Genomic DNA, 20,353 nt, shown 5'->3' with positions numbered 1-20,353 from the left:
GCGTGCGTGCCAGCAAAGAGGGCTCTGTGTGCTGCCCTTGGCACATGTGCTATAAGTTCGCCAACACTGGCTTATATTATCTAGACTAGAGCCTTTATTGTCCCTTAACATTTACACTGTGACATGGGCAACTAATTTTTCATAATGCCAGTGGGGTAACCTCCAAAGATCAGCTCAAACCCCCCCCACCACCACCACCACCACCACCACCTCCCCGCACAACAACTGCCTTGTTCTGTGCAGGACTAATGGGTACTGGTGAACTTTTTGAAATCTGAAACTTTTCTTAAGAAAGGGTTAAAGAATTGTAAAATTTATGGTGTCAGGTATGAGCTGGGTATTGTCAGCTATTTACACAGCTTCCCTGTGGGGACATCCAGGCGGCTGTTTTCATTGGCCGTGAATTGTCTTTGGGCTGAAGTGTTAATGTTGGTGTTGGATGGTGATAACAAGCAATAAAGCTGCGGAGCAAAAGGAAAAGATTAAAGGGAATTAATGCGTCAGTGGATGATAAGCAACAGGCCTTTCCAGCTAGGCCCCTAGTCGTGTGCAGTAATAACACAATTTATTTTTATTTGACACAGTAATAAGTGTCCTCTTATTGTCCTACTGTAAATCTTAGACGGGCATGCTGGGCGCCGGAGAAACGCAAAGGAGGGGGGTTCTCATCCCGGGCATGAACGTATTTCACTGATAATTAGATCTACATATCTGTGATGTTGATAATTATCGCCGGCTGCCCGGAAGACAGTTGTAGAATTCAATCATTTTCAGAATTTTTTTTTTGAAAAGTTTTGCCAAGTTGTTGTAGGTAGTTGAATTGCGCTGATCCGTCATTAACAGGACAGGTGCTGGATTACAGGACAGTCAGAAAAAGGTACATGGCGTTTATTAGACAGCTCAAAATAAGCATGAGAGTGTATTGTCATATACGGGCGAGATCGGGCCATGAATCACAGCGCGATTTTGAATTCGCCAACATGCAATTTTGCGTCAAGATACCAGGCGTTTTTGTTTGAAAACAGTTTTCAATGGGCAAACCTTGCATCGCATTGTATAGCGTGCGATGTTGCCGCCGGCCCCATTGAAAACAATGGGAGATGTGATGCGAGAGCGCAAACAAAAAAAGGGCATGCTGCTCACGTGTACGACCCCATTCAAAGGAATGCGTCCTTTTCCCATCCGAGAATCTAACAGAACTCGCACGGCAACATCGCCTATATGAATACACCCAAGGGTACGTTCACATGTACTGGATTTGGTATGGATCTGCAGCAAAATCTGCAGCATATTTTGGTGCGGATCCGTGTCAAAATTCTCACCCTTTGGTAAAGATTTTGATGCGGATCACCCCAGATTTCACCCCTTTAATTGAAGGGGTAAAGTTTTCTGCAGATCCGCGCCAAAGTCTGCATTAATGTGTGGATTTTAATGTGTTTTTTGGTGTGGATTTTCCACTGTGGAAAATCAGCACCGATTACATAATGTGTGAATGTACTCCTAGGTATGACAACACAGGTGGGAATTGTCGATGACTTTCCATGCGGACCCTCGGCACAGAGTATATGTGGCATTTACAGCGGCAGCAACGTGAATAAGATTTAAAAAATCTGCTGTAGAAATGAGCATGCGGTGCCACATTGAAATCTGCAGCATATCAATTATAGCACCAGATTTTCGGTGTGGATTCCACGTCTTCAATGATGGGGTAGTGAATTGCGCATCAAATTTTGTTTCAAAATCCGCACCCAATCGAGTGTTTTATTTATGTGGATTTTGCACAGCAGATCTGCTACAGACTTTCACTTGTATGATTTGAGGATGTAAAGACCCATTTACACTGAAAGATAATCGCTCATAAATCGCTCAAACGACAGTTTGAGTGACAGTTTTGAGCGATCATCTTTGCATAACTCTGTAGCTAATTAGCTACTTAAGAGTTAATGCAGGCAAAACGGGATACCTCCGCGATAGCTCAGAGAACAATGCAGCTGTTTTGTATATGCAAACAGCTGCATTGTTTTCAGGAGTTTTCAGCTGGTGTCCCGCGGAGAACTGCCAGCGGGATACCAGCTGAAAGAATACTACCAGCGCAGTCTGCTGAGAAAATCAGCGTGAAGCGCTGATAAGAGTCATCAGTTATTTCTAGATCTTCCTCTATCAGCTTGCTAGAAATCACCGTTGAACGAACAATGCACGATGGCCGTGCGTTTAGACCCAACGTTTATCGCTCAAAAGATGGCTTTTGAGCGATAATTGTTGTGTCTAAATGGGCCTTAATGCTCTGTCAGTGCTCAGGCATGAGATAATACTCTGTACTAGTGGTCCCTGACCAGCAGCTGTAAGGGCATGCTGGGAGATGTAGTTTTGCAACAACTGCAGTGCCTCAGGTTGGAGATTAATACTCCCTATGTATACTGGATAGCCTGAGGTCGTATTTACATGGGCAAGTGCGATAATAGTCGGAGAAATTAGGAACGATATCGCACTTGGAAATGCGTTTTTTTTTTACTGTGATTGCAAGAAAAACGTATCGCTGAACTTACAATTTTTACATGCGTGAAAATCGGATGCTTCAAAAATCGCATCGCACTCATTAAAACGAAGTGCAATCTTTTTTCTTTCTTTTGCCCTCATAGGGAAAAAGATGGTTATTGCAGAACAAAAGTACCCAAAAATAAGGGCTGCTGCGATTTTCCGATCTCGCTCTGTCAGTGCAAGGGAAAAATCGCTCATGTAAATGAACCCATTGAAATCAATGGGTTATTTTCTCGTGCGAGTTGCGTCCGTATCACAATCGGATGGATCTTGCACAGAAAAATGGTTTGTGTAAATCCGTCCTTCGTTATATTCACTCAGGCAATTCCTTTTCCATCCCATCTTTTGTCAGTAGACTCGGCCGAATTTGGACGAAATCAAACACAGTATTTTAAATGATTATATTCGCAGCATGGCCTATTTTCAGACGATGATCGCCCATTCAAGTCTGCGTGTTTTTAAAAATACGGATTGCATTCATCTGATGCGATTTGTGATCAGCCTTCAATGCCTGTAACCATGGTGACCATTTAAAAAACTAAAAAGCACCAGGCAGCGCCGAGGCTGGACATATACGCTTGGTTTTATACACACATGAAAATCGGATGAAAGTCGCACAAATGATGGACGGAACTTTAACCCTTCCGGATTTGGAATGCCCCTCCCCCTCCCTATCCGTTTCTTATTCATGATCTGCAGTTAATCATATTGACTTTACTGACATAATTGCACACGGGACTTGGCAGGAATCCTCCCCCTTTAAGATCACAGTCTTGCAAAAATAATTTGGCAGCTTTGGGAAGTTGCGCGATAATATAATGACCCGGGGGAGCTGGGTAATTTGATGCGGCGCTCCCCCAAACCCTCACATGTTTTATGTCACTTTTTTTTTAATTCTTGGAGATGTCAGCGTGTTGATGAATACAGTCCCTCCGCTGGTAGTTACTGTACGACTGTCAGCACAGAGACCGTGGCGCCCGCGTGACAGGTGTCTGATAAATTACGCAGAATTACTCAAGGGTGACGATAACACCATCTTAGAAATATCACGTTACCTTTATTGTAATACACTGAAGCTAGGCCAATGGTGGACAACTGGTGGGTGTTCACCCTGCGTCCCCTGGCTTTCCTGGCCCCTCATTATGCGACTAGAGGGGCCCAGCAGGAAGAGAGGCCTCATTCTCTCTCCTACCACTCTTCGCAGAATATCCTCACCACCTTTATTAGCTAGCAGTGCTGTTCTATGTAAGGGAGTCCTGTCACCATAACAATGATGAGACCTACGAGGGCGGGCATAGATTTAGGGACCACATCTGATGCCCTCATAATGTGGTAAAGTGACCCCCATTGCTCTAGGGTACTGAGGGTCACATTTACGTAAGACCAGCATTTCATACACCGGTCTTCAAGGCTTTTTCTGGCACTAAACTATGGATGATGTATCTTCGGCATCTGTGGTGGTCCGCCGCTTCGGATCTCCACCGATCAGTGGATTGAAGAGGGTGAGCACCGACCGCATCCTCTTCTCAAGCATGTGATGTCACGTAATGGGACTGAGCTGCTATTCCAGGTACAGCCACTATACAACGTACGGTACTGCGCTGTGCCCGGTATAGACTGACGTGACAGCAGCGCTCGCCTGTCACTATAGTCAGCTGACCAGCAGATATCCAGCAGACTCTTGTCTAGGATAGATTATAGCTTGTTGCCAGAAACCCCTTTAAGGGCCTATTCACACTGGCGTATTTTCTGTCTATATTTTTTATGGGCGTAATACAGGCAGCATACAACACCATTTATTTGCATCGGTGTATTCAGATGAGCGTTCTTTTCACGGACCAATGGTTTACATAAAATAAGGCCATTAAAGTCTATGGCATCACGGAAAAATGCAGCAAATACGCAATTGCATACATATTCACTGTATTATTTTACACGTTGCCAGTAGACCGTGAAAAAAAGTGACATGAATTGGGCCTTCTTGCATGAAACATGCAGAACATCCAGATGCAACATGGATGTTAACCGAGCGCATGTTTAAAAAAACGCATGAAACACACGCAGTGAAAACGGCATTCTTCACAGACTGAGGGCTTTATTCAGACGAGCGTGGGCGCAACTACGGAGCATAGTTGCGCCTAAACCAGGGAAATCTCTTCCCCTTCACCGGCTTTTTAAACTCCAGGTGTGAAAATAACTGTGAAAAGACAGGTGGTGCCCGATCTTCCCTGCACATAGTATTCACTACATGCGGGAAGGATAGGGCAGGTCCTATCTTTTCTCAGCCGTACAACTAACAGGCAAGAAAAGAGCGCGGATTCAAAGTGCAGAAATCCGCAGCGGCATCCGCCCGTGCCTGCAGCCGTGGACATTTTACTCACCTGTCCGGATGCGGTGCGGGTCTTCTCCGTCTCGGCTGGATCACGTCTCGGCGCGCTGGCTGGCGTGCCACACGTCCAGTGTCGGCTGCAGGTGTGCCGCTGATCAGATGGCTTACATTGACTTTAACTGAAGTTGTCGTGCAGGAATCCACAGAAAATGGAGCATGCTGCATTTCTTTCCCCGCGCATGCGATCCACATGCCTGGAAAAATTACATCCGCAGGTATTTAATTACCTGAGGACACCCAATGATTGTCTATGGGGCATGTTGAACTACGGATCGTCCACGTGGGTCATCCGAAATTCAATTATACCTGTTGACATGAGGCCTAAAACTCTACCTGCAATGTCACCACTAGAGGGAGCTCAAGAGCTGACTGTATACAGGTTATACATTGAACTCAATAACAACAAACAGTATACAATCAGCTCGGGAGCACCCTCTAGTGGTGGCTGCAGGTATTTCACACAAGAGACTTTTCTGTCAGACTGACAGTTGAAGTTAGAAAAATCGTTGCAGATCCTATTTTCATTAAGAATCACGCACTGGTTGCTGAAAAAAAAAAAACCATTATGCCATGTATTCAACCTTTTATTGAGACAAGCATATCCTATTTTGGTGCTTGAAAAATGAACTGATTTTAATATATATGTGTGTGTGTGTGTGTGTGTGTGTGTGTGTGACATCCATATGTGTTGCGTATTTCCGTTTTTTTATGCTGGTGTGTCCTCCATATGTGCTCTTTTTTTTTTTAAACGGACCAGAATAGGACATTCTATGATTTCATTTTATTTTTTACATGAATCATCACATGTGAATAGACCCATTGACTTTAATGGGTCCACATGCAGTCAGTTACACACACAGGCAGCACACGGATCCGAAATACACCCATGTCAACAAGCCCTTATCAATAAAGTCATTCCATCTACAATTCAGCTTTAGAAACCCTAAGCATAAGTCACTAAAAGACCCCGGATCCATCCTATAATATCGCTGCCGGAACTCAACCATCATGTGCGAACGGACATCACTTGGTGGAGGGGAAATCACTCTTGATTAAGGTGATAGGGCACGCTGCCATCGCTCAGTCGTTCTTCACGGTAATTGTGGATGGTGTAGTGTGGCATGACCGATGTGACAGACGTGTGTCTCAGTTGGATTAATCAGCGAGCCCTTTGATCCGTAACATATGCTCCCCGTAGACGTTTGACGTCAACATATTCAACATTTGTGCCGTGCCAGTTTAAGAAGGTCTCGTGCGGGGAAAAAAATTCCATCCAACAGGAAGGCTCTGGCGCTGACGGCGGTGGGGATGACATATACATCGCCGGTTATTTGTTGTACCACTTATTTCCCTATCTGAGCCGAATCACACAGAATATCTGATTGGCGACCTTTCTGCTGCGTTGTTACACTGTATTCTCTCCGCTCCAGGAACAAAGATGCCAAAAATAAAGAAGAAAACATTTGTACAACTTGACAGATCTGCCATTTAGGAGTCTGGGATAGCAGGGTGACAACCAATATGGCCACCATAGTTGTTTTTCCCCCAGCTGTCCCAGACTCCTGAATTACCAATCTGCCGAAATATTTTGTGATACGTTCCCGGACTTTCATACTTGACCTTCAGGATTAACGGGGAGATGAGTGACAACTCCTGCAATGCCAGGGGCTCATTCACACAAACGTGCACATCATTGTCACTTACATCTGCATTGCATCCGCATTCACTATATTTTTCACGCATACCAAAAAAAAAAACACAAGAAGATTTACGCAAATGATCAGTCCACAAAAAAATGCTTATCTGAATACAGTAATGTATGTTGGATGCTGCCCATATTACGTCTGTAAAAATATGGACGGAATACGGACAGAAAATACGCCCGTGTTAATGGTCTCTAAGGGTGTACTGGCGATTTATCCTTGCGAGTGTTGTCCATTTTCAAGATGGACAGAACTTGCATTAATTCGCAGAAGCGATTTTTCTCTCAAATAGATAGTGTGAGTGAAGGCCGGGTCACACAAATATATCTGGCAGCAGGCGGCCTGCAAGATTTATGCACACGACACACGATACGCAATGACATTGCGTACTGGCTGCGTACCGCCCATAGCCACGTACTATGTTGGCGTGCATAATACACGCCAAGATAGGACATGCTGCGATTCAACTTGTGCACCTATTTTGCACCAAGTTGTTTGAGCGGCAACAAGGCCACCTATGGTAGATTGGTACAGCGTACTGACACACTTGTCTGAGCTCAAATTGTGCGCTTCTTAATGCAGATTTTCCACTCCAGATCTACTACAGAATGTCCGCTGCTGGCATTCCACAGCAAATCTGACCCGTGTGAACATGTCCTTTGAGAGTCTTTTTAGCTATACAGTGTTTTTTGAAAACCTGATCAGTGGTCACTGCAGGTGGAAAGGGGAAGGGAGCGCCAACTTATTCCACAGCACTTTCAGGTAATTTATTTTCCCCCAGCAAGCTGGGTACTCATTATACCGACCTCGGAAGGATGGAAGGCTGAGTCAACCTTAAACTGGCTACCTGAACTGTGCAGGGATTGAACTAACAACCTTCAGGTCATGAGCAAGGCCCCACACGAAGTCTTGGTAACTGAAACCTCCAGCGATCATCTGCTATTGCATAAAGTTGGCTGCACAATTCTCTCACAGTGGCCACTGCAGGAGAAATGTGGTATTACGTAGCACCCATTCAATTGAAGTCCTCCAAAGCAAGAGGGCATATGGAATGGGATAGTCCTAATGGGACAACTGCTTTAAATAGTATAAATATTTTTGGCTGCAATGTACGGAGAACCCTTTTAACTTTGGGTTGCTTTGTATAGCAATCGTTTAGGCATAAGGAACTTTATTCATTAATCACTTGTGATACAAACAAACAAAAATTTGCCTTCACAGCAGAGATGTAATTATTCTTTCAATACGGACTGTCTATCATAATTTGTAAATCAATGCGGCCCCCCATGAGGATTATCACTGTATTATACACAATTTAGGCTTTTCCCTGTGAAAACTGTGATGAGCGACGGTCAGTGACACATGTTCCACTGCAGCGAGTCAGGAGTCGCTGCAGCAGCCGCATATGAATATTTATAGGCGATGGGGCAGGGGCAATGGCTGACTATGACAGTTTAAAGGAACACTTAGTTAATTAGAGGATGACATGTCACCCGGGGTCCCCTGACACTGCCCTACCTTCTGTCTCCACGTCCCTTCTCTGTATTTTTGACAAGCTAGATTACATCATTACATTTGGTTTTACTCGTTAGCTGCCCCCCTAACGAAAAGGTGCATATATTAAGCATTAATTAGATGCTATCTCTGGCATGCTGTGAATTCAAGCAGGAAAAAAAATTACATTTCAAAGGCTATGTGATCGGGATTTCAGCAGCCCATTAAAAGCTTCTCGTTATTATTGACTGGCCCACGCTGCAGAGCGGGTGGCATCGGGGCGCTTTAAATGAGTTGTAAAACACAGATATGCTTAATATTCAGACTCTGCCGCTGTCATGACGTGACCAGAAGTCAGAATAACCGTATAATTTTTTAAATGAGCGGAGATACGGTGTAGATACTGGATGTTTGTATTTTTTTTTTATGTCGGAGGGGTTGTTTAAGTACAAGTAGTAAGAAAAGCTGATTTAAAGGCATAGGCCACTTTTGGGAGGGAAGAGTTGGGGCATCCTACTACTAGAACCCTCCAGAGATGATCTGCATCTGTGTGAGAACCTGCTAGCAAGTGGGACTTATTAGGGAAGGGACTTGTTATTTTGTAGAGCACCAACTTATTCCGCAGCGCTTTACTGACCTCGGAGTCAACCTTGAGCCGGCTACCTGAACCAAGTGGCGATTGAACCCGCAACCTTCAGGTCGTGAGTGAGAGCTTAGCAAAAATGGGAGACCATCCCTATTAAAGGGGTTTTCCAGTTCATAAACCTTTCTTTCAAAAGGCAGGGAATGCTTGAAATTAATCAAATAACCAACAATAATAATAAAATCTTTGTCACTTTAGCACCGCTGGTCTCATACTCCCCGCTGGTCTCTTGACTACTTTCTTGCAACTGATCACATGCTGTCTAATAGGGATGAGCGAGTATACTCGCTAAGGCACTACTCGCTCGAGTAATGTGCCTTAGCCGAGTATCTCCCTGCTTGTCCCTAAAGATTCGGGGGGCGCCGCAGCTGACAGGTGAGTTGCGGCGGGGAGCAGGGGAGAGCGGGCGGGAGAGAGAGATCTCCCCTCCGTTCCTCCCCGCTCTCCCCGCCCCGCGCCGGCACCCGAATCTTTAGGGATGAGCGGGGAGATACTCGGCTAAGGCACATTACTCGAGCGAGTAGTTCCTTAGCGAGTATACTCGCTCATCCCTACTGTCTAACCATATGATCACTGCAGCCAATCACTAGACTCAGTGGTGATATCTATGAGTCCAGTGATTGGCTGTAGCCATCACATGTTCTTGTGTTGAGCCATCATCGCTGAAGCAGAGAGTAGCAGGGGATCAGGCATTTTTGGAACAGCAGTGATAGGGGGTTGAGTGAGATTAGTATACCTTTTTGTAACTTTTTATACCACGCTGAGCACCTTTTAATATATATTTTTTCTCTGGACAGCCCCTTTAATGTACATACACAGGAGAAAAAAACATGAAATAACTCAAAATCAGAACAAAGATGTAAAGCATGATATTTGCAAAGTTACTCAATGTTTTATGAAGATTTAAGCCAGTTTCACATAAACGGATTATGGACTTATTTATGCACCTCTAATTCAGATGAATATCCCAGTCTAAGGGCTCCCACCCACTGGCGTTTTTTTCTCCACTGCGATGCGATTCTAAAGTTAAAGTCTCGCATCGCAGTGCGAGAAAAACGCCGGCAGATACCCAAAAATTGCTGGGATATCGCTGCGACATCGCCAGTCTTTTCAATGGGGCCAGCGGCAGCAGCGCTAGCCCCATTGAAAAGATATGGAGAATGCCGTGGACTTCTGTCACAGCTGTGGCAGAAGTCCGCGGCATGCTATCCCATTGCTTTCAATGGGATCGGCACTGCTGCCGATCCCATTGAAAGCAGTGGTTTCTGACAAGCCCCACAGAATGATTATCGGAGAAGGGCTTGAAATATAAGCCCTTTCCCGATAATCATCAAAAAGTGGTTAAAAAAATAATTAAAAAGTTACTCACCTCTCCTGCTGTCAGCCGCGTCCTCCTGCCGCTGTTGCCTCCGTGCTGCCGGCCGCTAGGTTACACTGACATCGGGAGGAGGGTAGCCGTCTTGTGGTCTGCCGCCAGGAGGGGCTGCATGTCAGCAGGCCGGCCCGCAGTATTAATTTCTACAACTTCATTAGTGGCCTGCTAGGACCTGCCACTGAACCTCCTGGGCAGCCAATCAGCTTCAGGGGGCGTCACCCTCCCTGTCAATCTTGACTCCACCCGTGCTTGCTGGTGGCGTCAAGATACAATACCGATGTTCGCTATTAAAACTGAGTGACAGGAGCTGTGTGATCATCATCAGTAACTGTGATAGGAGTGCCTGTGGCCCCCCTGTAGACAGTTTCTGTGGTAGAGCCCATGGAACAGCATCACACAGACTGAGAAATTGACTACCTTAGTTTCAAACAGCATAAACCCAAGTCGATCTGAGCTGCTCAGAGTTGAGATCACATGACCATCAGAGGCAAAATAGGCCAGGAGTTTCAGAGTGAAGGAAATAACCAAAGTAACACTAGCTGACGTTTATATACTGGGAGATAGCTACATGATCACCGGAGTGGCCCTTTAAAAAAAAAAAAAAAAAGTCGCCATGTTTCAACCCACAAAACTGTTCCCAGCATGCAATGTGCAGAGGAAACTGATGAGTCTGCCCACGGCAGGGCGAGACAAACTATGCCTGTGCCAGTCCCAGGATGTGTGGTGCATGCACAAGATTTAGACCAGCGTGTAGATTATGTAGGGGACATCATCCACATTAATTGTAGGCAGAGCGACGGGGATACAAAGAACTCTTCCACTGGCTGGCATTGTCCAGGCGCACCAACCTCATTAGCACACACAGCGGGATATTTAAAAACTACGAATCCTACGAAGGTATGCAGGGCTAATGGTCAAAAAAAGTACACAGTTGGAACAATTTTTTCATGACTGCAAGCGTGCTGGAAACAGTTTAGTGGAGATGAAGCCTGGTGACAGGTAAGGTAAGCCAAGCCAAGGTTTGTTGGGTGCAAGCTTCTAATGAAACATGCCGCGTATACTATGACTACAGCTGGGTATCTAGAGGAGCCGAACTATCCACATCTGATGAATCCGTCAGATTGCACTAAACGGTTTGTAGAATGAATGTCTCAGATCTACATAATTAATAAAGCTACTAAATTAGCATTTTTCTAATACTTTGTTGGTTGAAGTGATCTAAGAATCTCAGTACACCCCCTATTCCCATGTATAAATAAGCAGAGCCACAGACTGCAGCTTGCTAATGGCATTGACCCTTCATCCTCCAGTGTGTATGGCCTGAGGCCGGGCTGTATGAATGATCCTGGGTCTCAGGCTTGTAAATGCATAGGAAGTCTTTATCTGCTCATTGTGCTCCTATTACACATAGTGACAATGATTTACTGGCGTAAGATGGTAAAATCTATTATTACATATGTTACCTGTGAGTGAGAGCGTCATGTGTGTGTATCTATTATATATCCCATTCTCCACCTGTCTCCTACAGATGTCATTATACCACAATTCACCAGCAGATGGTGCTGTTAACCACTTACATTTGAGCTTTATGCAGGTAGGTTATCACATCACTAGGCAGGTAGTGAGTCGAATGAATGATGGGGATCCATTGCACTCATAGATGTAGCGTTTGATAATTCATGGATACGGTGATTACATGTTAGAAAGGTCATTTATGATCCGCAGAAAAGCTCATTCCAGCTGCACATTTCATTTTACTTGCATATCTGCTTCATACATTAACCATAATAATATGCACACTGTCTGATGGAGTTGCCCCTGAAAAATTACCCCATGTCTTGTTTTGCGGAGTCTAGCAGTAATATGCAGTAATATGCATGGGACAAGCAATAAACACAGGCTGCTATCATTACATCATTTATCATCATCTTGTCACTTGTTCTCAGGTAACTCTTCATCCTCCAGTCTCATTCGCCTTTAAATTGATTGTGATGTTTGGAGGACATTGAGCAACCTGTGACATATATATTGTATACTGATATTTCTGATCAGGGTTGCATTGTAGCAAGGGCAGCAGGCTGTCTTAGTCTGTACTGTCTGACTTTTAAGGTACCCACACACGGTACGACTGTTGGATGCTTAAGAGCCTGACAGCCATCCCAGTGTCTATCGCTCCTGTGCAAAAGCAAGTCAGAGAATGGAGGTGGGTATCTCTTCCGGATGCCCGTCTCCATTTACTGGCAACAGGCAACGATTGAGTGACTCCTGTTTACACGTAGCGAGAAGCCGCTCAGCAGTTGTTCTGTTTCAGCTCACTGAAATGGAAAGTTTAGCAACTGCTGAGCCACTTCTTGCTCAGTGCCCTATCGGGGTCCATGTTTGAGCGATTATTCGGGTGATTTTCGACCTGTGTAAAGGTCTCTGTAGACAGGATTACAAAATCTGCTCAATTGTCTATTCACAAGATATAGTTTCATACATCCGATCTTCAACTGAAATCTATTGGAGTAAAATACGCCAAATTTATTAAAATGTGCACACCCCTTAATAAATTTGGTGCATTTGGGTTGTCTCTAATCCAGAAATTAAAATCTGCACCTGCTATGAGTAGATGTAAATTTTCGGCACTCTTTGGGCCATTTTATGGCTTAATGGGAGCCTGTCACCTGCCTAAAGCACTATAGACTAACTTATAGTGCTGTTAAGCAAGGTGACAGGGAGGCGGGTGATTTTGTTTTGCGTAGTCGCCTGGTTCCTGCGGTGCCCGCCACTGAGGTCCGCGTGGTGCGCAAAACTCTGACTCTTTTCAGAGTCCCAAGCGCATGCTCTCCCAGATTTTCATGCAGTGCATGGACTTCAAGGAGCAGGTCAGTATAAAAAAATACATCACCGGCTCCCTGTCACTCCACTAGCAGCACCATCACTTAGTTTATGGCAGGTGGTAGGTTCCCTTTAATATTTATTAGTTGTCCACTCCCCTCTTGCTAAATCCCACCCAGCGCCTTTCCCCATTTTTATGCTAAATTTGCAGCTTTATACTCCTCTCGTCACTTTTCAATAGTGGCAAGAACAGTGAAAAGTTGCACATTTATTGCAAAAATGGGGTTAACCAAAATGTGCTACTTTTTTACACTAAAATACTAGCACAAAGCTGTAGGCTTGTACAAATAGAGTGGGCAACCTCTGCCCCACCACCACCATTTTTTCCATTTCTCTCTGTCTCTTTGGGTCTCCTTACTATGTTAGAATCCTCCGCTGCTTTCCCCTGTGCACTTCGCCTTGCCGTCCCCCAGCGTTAAAAGCAGAGCTACTGATTGAGGGACCTATATATTGGTGTCTTGTAGTCAGCCTTCAAACCAAGCTCCTGTTCAGTCTGTAATTGCATTAGCGTAGCATTAAGCCCAAACAATGGCTGGGGGTTTTAACTGTCCGACAGACGTCCATTTTTGCTAGTAAATGACTCATTTAACACTGTATAGTGGCTGCTAGTAAAGGATTAAGAAGAGAGCAGGGGAAGAGGTCGGGGATACAATGAAATTAGGTTGGATGTAGAATTCCTGACTGGCATGTATTTTACCCTGAAAAGGCAGGTTAAAAGTTCACTCATGCACAACTGAGACCCCTCTCACATTTACCATGGTATTGTGGGTGGGTCTGATCTGCAATCAAGTAAATGGACATCTCTATTGACGTTGATACACAGCCTTGGATGGTTACTTATGGTGGAATCATGTACCTACTGTAAGACCAGCGCTAATATAAACCTGCCCCATTTACAGCCACCCCAGTCTTTTTGGGTTCTCTTCTTCCGCGTCTTGTATATCCAGATCTTCCATGGGGTTGGATGAAACATAAAACCAGAGAGACAAGAATATTAAATTGTCAAAAAATTCTTTAATTTCTAAATATCTTTTGTCAACCTGTTAAAAATTCTCTGCCGGCTCAACTGAGGTCCTCGTGCAGCACACATTGATGTCACAGAACATAGATAATGCATACAGGGATGTCACAGAACAGAGATAATGTACACAGTGATGTCACAGTACAGGGAGGAGGCATACAGTGATGTCACAGTACAGGCATAATAAACACAATGTCACAGTACAGTAGAATGTACACAGTAATGTCACAGTACAGAGGTAATGTACACAGTGATGTCACAGTACAGAGGTAGTGTACACAGTGATGTCACAGTACAGAGGTAGTGTACACAGTGATGTCACAGTCCAGTAGAATGCACACAGGGATGTCACAGTACAGTAGAATGCACACAGGAATGTCACAGTACAGAGGTAATGTACACAGTGATGTCACAGTACAGTAGAATGTACACAGTGATGTCACAGTACAGAGGTAATGTACACAGTGGTGTCACAGTACAGAAGAATGCACACAGGGATGTCACAGTACAGGGAGAATGCACACAGGAATGTCACAGTACAGAGGTAATGTACACAGGGATGTCACAGTACAGGGAGAATGCACACAGGAATGTCACAGTACAGAGGTAATGTACACAGTGATGTCACAGTACAGTAGAATGTACACAGTGATGTCACAGTACAGAGGTAGTGTCCACAGTGATGTCACAGTACAGAGGTAGTGTACACAGTGATGTCACAGTACAGTAGAATGTACACAGGGATGTCACAGTACAGTGGGAATGCACTATATATCCAGATCTTCTATGAGGTTGGATGAAAAAAGAAAACCAGAGAAGAAAGAATATTAAATTGACAAAAATTGTGAAAGAATTTTTCGTGAAGCTATTTAAAGTTTTCTAACTTCTGACGGCTCAACTGGGGTCATCACTAAGCTTTGTTGGACTCCCAAATGGCAAGTCTGCTTTGTTTAGCTAAGATACAGAATCTAAAGGGTTTTTTTGCCAAGAAAATGTATGTCCCCAGACGATCAGCTGTTTTTCCAGGCTACTGTCACAGTATACAGGGCAGAAAGCAAATCGCTCCATACACTTTGCAGTGGTGCTGCAGGCATTGTTCCTATTGAAATTAATAAGAACTGTGCCTGTAATACTATGCTGCTTCCTGCTCCATGCACTGTGACAGGGACCCAGGGAGCAGCTGATTGGCGGGGGGTCCCAAGTGGTGGGTACACAGTGATGTTCTAGTAAATGGAGAATTTACACAGTGATATCACAGTACAGGTAGAATGCACATAGTGATGTCGCAGTACAGAGATAATGAACATAATGATGTCACAGTACAGTGAAAATGTGTCTAGTGATGTCACAGTAAAGGGAGAAGGCGTATAGTGATGTCACAGTACAAGGAGAATGCCCATAGTCATGTCACACTACGGGGATAATACACAGTGATGTCACAGTACGGGGATAATGCACACAGTGATGTCACAGTACGGGGATAATGCACACAGTGATGTCACAGCACAGGAATCATGCACATGGTGATGTCATAGTACAGGAATCATGCACGGTGATGTCACAGTACAGGAATAATGCACACGGTAATGTCACCGTAGAAGCATAGTGCACACAATGATATCACAGTAAAGGCTTTATGTCTATAAGGATATCATAGTACAGGTATAACGTAAATGATGCGTGGTCACCAAATACACTGTCATGTTAATTGTGTATGGCTGCGGGTCGGATGCTTACATTGACATCAATGGAGGCTGTCTGCATGAATTCTGCAGCAAAACAGAGCATGCTGCGATTTTTCTTCTGCCCATGGAATACGCAATTCGTATCTGCGGGTGTAAAGGAAAAAGCATACCCTTCAATGCCCGCATTTTACCGTAGAAAGTCCGCACAGATGCCAGTCGCAGAATCCTCAATACACATCCGGTCGTGTGAGCCCGGCCTTTCCCTAGTAGCTATGTCCACCATGACCCATTCTATGCACCTGTGGTTTGGTACTTCCAGACTTTTCAGTCAAGATAAAGAGAATACTGGAGACCCTTCTGTATCCAGGTATATCCCGGAGCCCACCTCCTCACTGCTGACCTCTCCACGGCCCAGACGATTACTCAGGGACCACGAGTTTAAGTGCACTAACATCAAGTGCTCGGGATTAGGCTACTAAACCACAACCGCTCAGTGGCTTCTGGTGGGAAACGACATTTGTGAGAAGGAATAGCAAAATGCATTATTGTGATGAAAGAGAAGATGGACAGGCCCGGTAATATCCGGCATTACTTTCTGGATAACGCCACCAGATTGGAAGCATTACAAGGTTGGGGATGTTTGAGCAAAGTGAGATCACAGCTTTAAAACAAGAGACTTGATGAAGACCGCTAATTCACATAGCAGGCCTACAAGCCTCAGTATAAAACAACAAAAAGTTCAAAACTTTCACCATATAATACCTCCCAACTTTCAAGTAACGTAAAGAGGGTGCAAGTTTTTTTACATTGAGCCATGCCATTAACCCTACCCAATTCCTGTCCATAAATTCACAATCTTTTCCAGTCCCGCTTTGAGCTCCCACACAGTAATACACTAACATATCACTGTTTGGGAGCACACAGAATAGTGCCCTTCTTTGTGTGACATACTGTAATGATGCCCCCTTAGTACCCCCATACTAATAGAGCCCTTCCGTTACTCCCTCACAGTAGTGATGCCACAACCTGTTACTTCCCATTTGTGGTGCTTCCACCCCCTCTCTCTGGACATCTCACTCAGCTGAGCTAAGCTTCACCTTGAACTTGCTGTTTCAGGCTCTTGGCAGCATGGTTGGCCTTAGCTATGTGCAACCTGGGTGGTCACACAGGGCGTTGGCGACCAGGTTGTAGGTGGAGGGGGGCACCAGGCAGATGTAGGCTGGAGGCGATCACCAGCAGATGTAGGCTGTAGGACTATCCGGCCAGATGATGTTTTTCCCCCCATGCAGCAGCACCTTGTGAAGCTACATGAATCATGTTCTTCCTGGCTCTGTCTTCTTCCTTTGATAATCTGAGGCGCAGCTGTCAGTCCATCAGCACCCCCAACAACACCCCAATCACTTAGTTCTGCTACTGTATTTTTCTTACCTGCTTGATTCTGGTATTGTAATTAAAACACAATTTTGGTTTGTGCTTTATTTGTTGTTGGTGCTATATCTATGTACTGAGCTTTGGTTCTAGGGCTGTCATTATGTTATTAACTGGGTGCTGGAGCTGTATTTATGTATGAGGTTGTTTCTGGTATTGTATCTATGTACTGAGTTTGGTTCTGGTGCCGTATTTATGTTATGAATTTGGTACTGGTGCTGTATTTATGTTATGAATTTGGTACTGGTGCTGTATTTATGTTATGAATTTGGTACTGGTGCTGTATTTATGTTATGAATTTGGTACTGGTGCTGTATTTATGTTAGGCACTTGGTTCTGGTACAGTATTCATTAAGTTGTTGTGGTGCTGTAATTATGTTAGGAGGTTGGTTCTGGTACAGAATTCACTGAACTGTTCTGGTGTGGGTATACTGCTATCTTGCTTCTTTCTGCAGCATACTGGTAGACTGCCTATTGCTGAAGTTGTGAATTCACTTGGCCGAGGGCTACCTCTCCCACCTGCTCTGGCAGTGACATCATCATGGATTGGCCTACACTTGCACTGCAAGCTATGTACTGCAGAGGGTCACAAGATGAGTGGTGGGGCCACCCCTCCCGCATCTAAACAGTCAGCTGGAGGGGTGGCTCCTTCCCATATCCTAAAGGCAGCCCCCGCAGCACGATCATGGGGTGCCGATCGGCTAGCTTGGCAGCTCAGAGCCTACTGAAGGCTCCCAGGACTGCCACACATAGATGCCTATCAAGCCCTGAAGGGTAATATCAAAAATTATGATATACTACTATACTGAAATATTGCAATATGTAGTACAAGCAATCAAATGATCACAAGTTTGTTTTTCCCGTGGATGATAAATCTCTGGTTCTAAAGTGTTTAAGAAGCAGCTCACCGAATGGGCAGCTTTGGCTGTGAGTGGAGCATTATCTTAGATTTAGTCTGGATGGCCACAGATATGTAAAGTTTTCACAGTCCTAATGTGAAGTCAGCGAACTAAAGGAGCAGTAATTTTTCCTCTCAGCTGCCAGTCTGTCTCTGGCATGTACTTCTTCTCCATGGCAATGTCAGTGACAGATGAGAACTTGTCACTTTTCTACCCGTGGCATTTTGTCAGGTTCTGGTATAACTTTGTGTTTAAGATAGACGATTAGTGAGGAATAAATTGCATATCCCTCAGTTTTAGAATACTGCGGCTCAGACCTGTGGATGTCTTGGGATGCTTTTAATATACAATATTTAATTCATGAATTCTTGTCGAAGCTGGCAAGAAAAAAAAAGTGCGGCCTCAGAGGAGCAAAAGTTTTCTAGATCTCCAGACGGCTGGTATATAGGAAGTTTATAAGGTTTATCTGTATCCTGTACTGTGTGGTGGTAGAAGGATGGCCTGAGATAAACCTGGGACGGGACCACCAATGTCTCCATCACAACTGTTTTTATAGAAAATGTGACCCTGACCGGAAGCACCCAATTACTGAACTGCAATATACCCCAAAATAGGTCTCACGGCCCTCCTTGGAGGCCTCACCTTAGCCCAGAAGTAGTCAGATGCAGCCAGCATACTTTATCACAATCAGCTGAGCCAGACGCAGTCAGTATCCGCGATTGCCAACAGGGCCGCTACTAGTACCTACTCACATCCAAATAAATAGCTGCCTCTTTAGCATGCATGGCGCTCTGCACTCAGTGCCGCAAAGTGAGAGAGTTGCCGCTGCTGTGCCAGCTTCTCTTCATCAAGAATGGTGCAGCACAAGTCCTCTACTCCTCTGGGCCTGATCGTGGTTGTACTGTCTGCGACCATGATTGTTATGCCCCTTGGCTAGACAACAAACAAAGTAGTCCCCCCAAAGTCATATAATATTGCCACATAGTGTCAAAATAATACCACAATATGCTATTATAATCCATTTCATACCTTTTTTGGGTAAAACCGGTCACTATGCCCAATAAGGTGTTGCCAGTGTTACCATACTCAACCGGCTCACCGTTGAACCATTGAAAGCGACTTGATATCTTCAGGTGTGAACCAAGTCTGTGGTCACCATTGAATATTATCATCCATATACAGAGGATATGCCCCTCCCATCCCTAATGTACCCAACAGCTGACCGTCCAGCACTTGAAGACAGACTTATTGTGACATGAATCGACATTCAAGAAGGTGATTATTGTCATTATGGAGACATCATAGACCCTCTGTAGGCAACATGTTGGTCAAGATCTTGAGTAGACCACCAGTGTGGGGTTGTCCCATGAAAACTACTTATTCCCTATCCTGTGGATAGGTGCTTAGTACATTTGTCAGTCCCATTGCAGTGGATGGGTGTAAGCTTAACCCCTTTCTATGCTCATTTAGAATCGCTTCAGTCCCCTGTTCTCAGGCTTGGTGGGGGTCTATCACCAGGATCCAGTGCTGCAGCTGCGCTGTAGTCCCGGCATTTATTGTGACAGTGACCGCTGCAGCCAGTAAAAGGCTGCAGCGTCACGTGCCTGAACTCCTGCCATCAGGGAGCTCAGGATGTGAGCACTGGTGCCAGACCAGCGATGACACTACAGCCTCTGATTGGCAGCAGCGGTCACCTGACACAACAAGCACCTGCCCCACAGCGGGCTGCAGCGCTGGAGGGGTAAGTATACATCTGTTTATTATTTTAGTACAGACAAATTCATTAAAGTCATGTTGTCCAGCAAGTAGACAACCCCTTTAAATCTGCCTGCAATTGCGCATCAAGATCTGCATGCAACAGTGCGCAGCTTGGTGCAGACTTCCGCAGCTTCAGCTGGGTGTTGTAGTGCATCCTGCGGTCACATTCTGGCCCCTATGAAAATTATATATATTATAAATTTTTTCATTCATGCGCACACGGCGTCCCCCTCGACGGCGGAAGTCTCCGATATGCTGTCTGCACATTCCAGGGTGATAATATGTAAAAAATCCCGCTGTAGATCCATTCCGGCTCCCGCTGCGCAATCTTCTGTATCTATGATTGTAAAAAAAAAAAAATTGACAGAAGCGTTGGGGATTTTGTCTTTTTCCCGTCTCGCTCTGAAGTCACTTGTCACAGTTCCCGGTTCTGGTCTCCATATCAGTGTCTCAATCTGAATAGTCAATGAGAGCTGATTAATATGCATGAGGAGCAGTATTTAGTGTGTGCACTGGACCACTGCACAGCAAGCCAGGCAC

The 20,353-nt window shown here is 44.8% G+C and overlaps 1 protein-coding gene across 2 annotated transcripts in view; it reads left to right on the top strand.

Moving 5' to 3' along the window:
* PDZRN3 (PDZ domain containing ring finger 3) overlaps nucleotides 1-20,353 on the top strand; it is a 258,422-nt gene that overhangs the window by 195,925 nt on the left and 42,144 nt on the right. The gene's annotated exons all lie outside the window — the stretch shown is intronic.

The sequence above is a fragment of the Eleutherodactylus coqui genome, chromosome 3 (assembly GCF_035609145.1).
Source record: "Eleutherodactylus coqui strain aEleCoq1 chromosome 3, aEleCoq1.hap1, whole genome shotgun sequence".
In the NCBI taxonomy this organism is placed as follows: domain Eukaryota; kingdom Metazoa; phylum Chordata; class Amphibia; order Anura; family Eleutherodactylidae; genus Eleutherodactylus; species Eleutherodactylus coqui.
The sequence above is the reverse complement of the archived record's forward strand: the minus strand, read 5'-3'. Positions and strand labels throughout refer to the sequence as shown.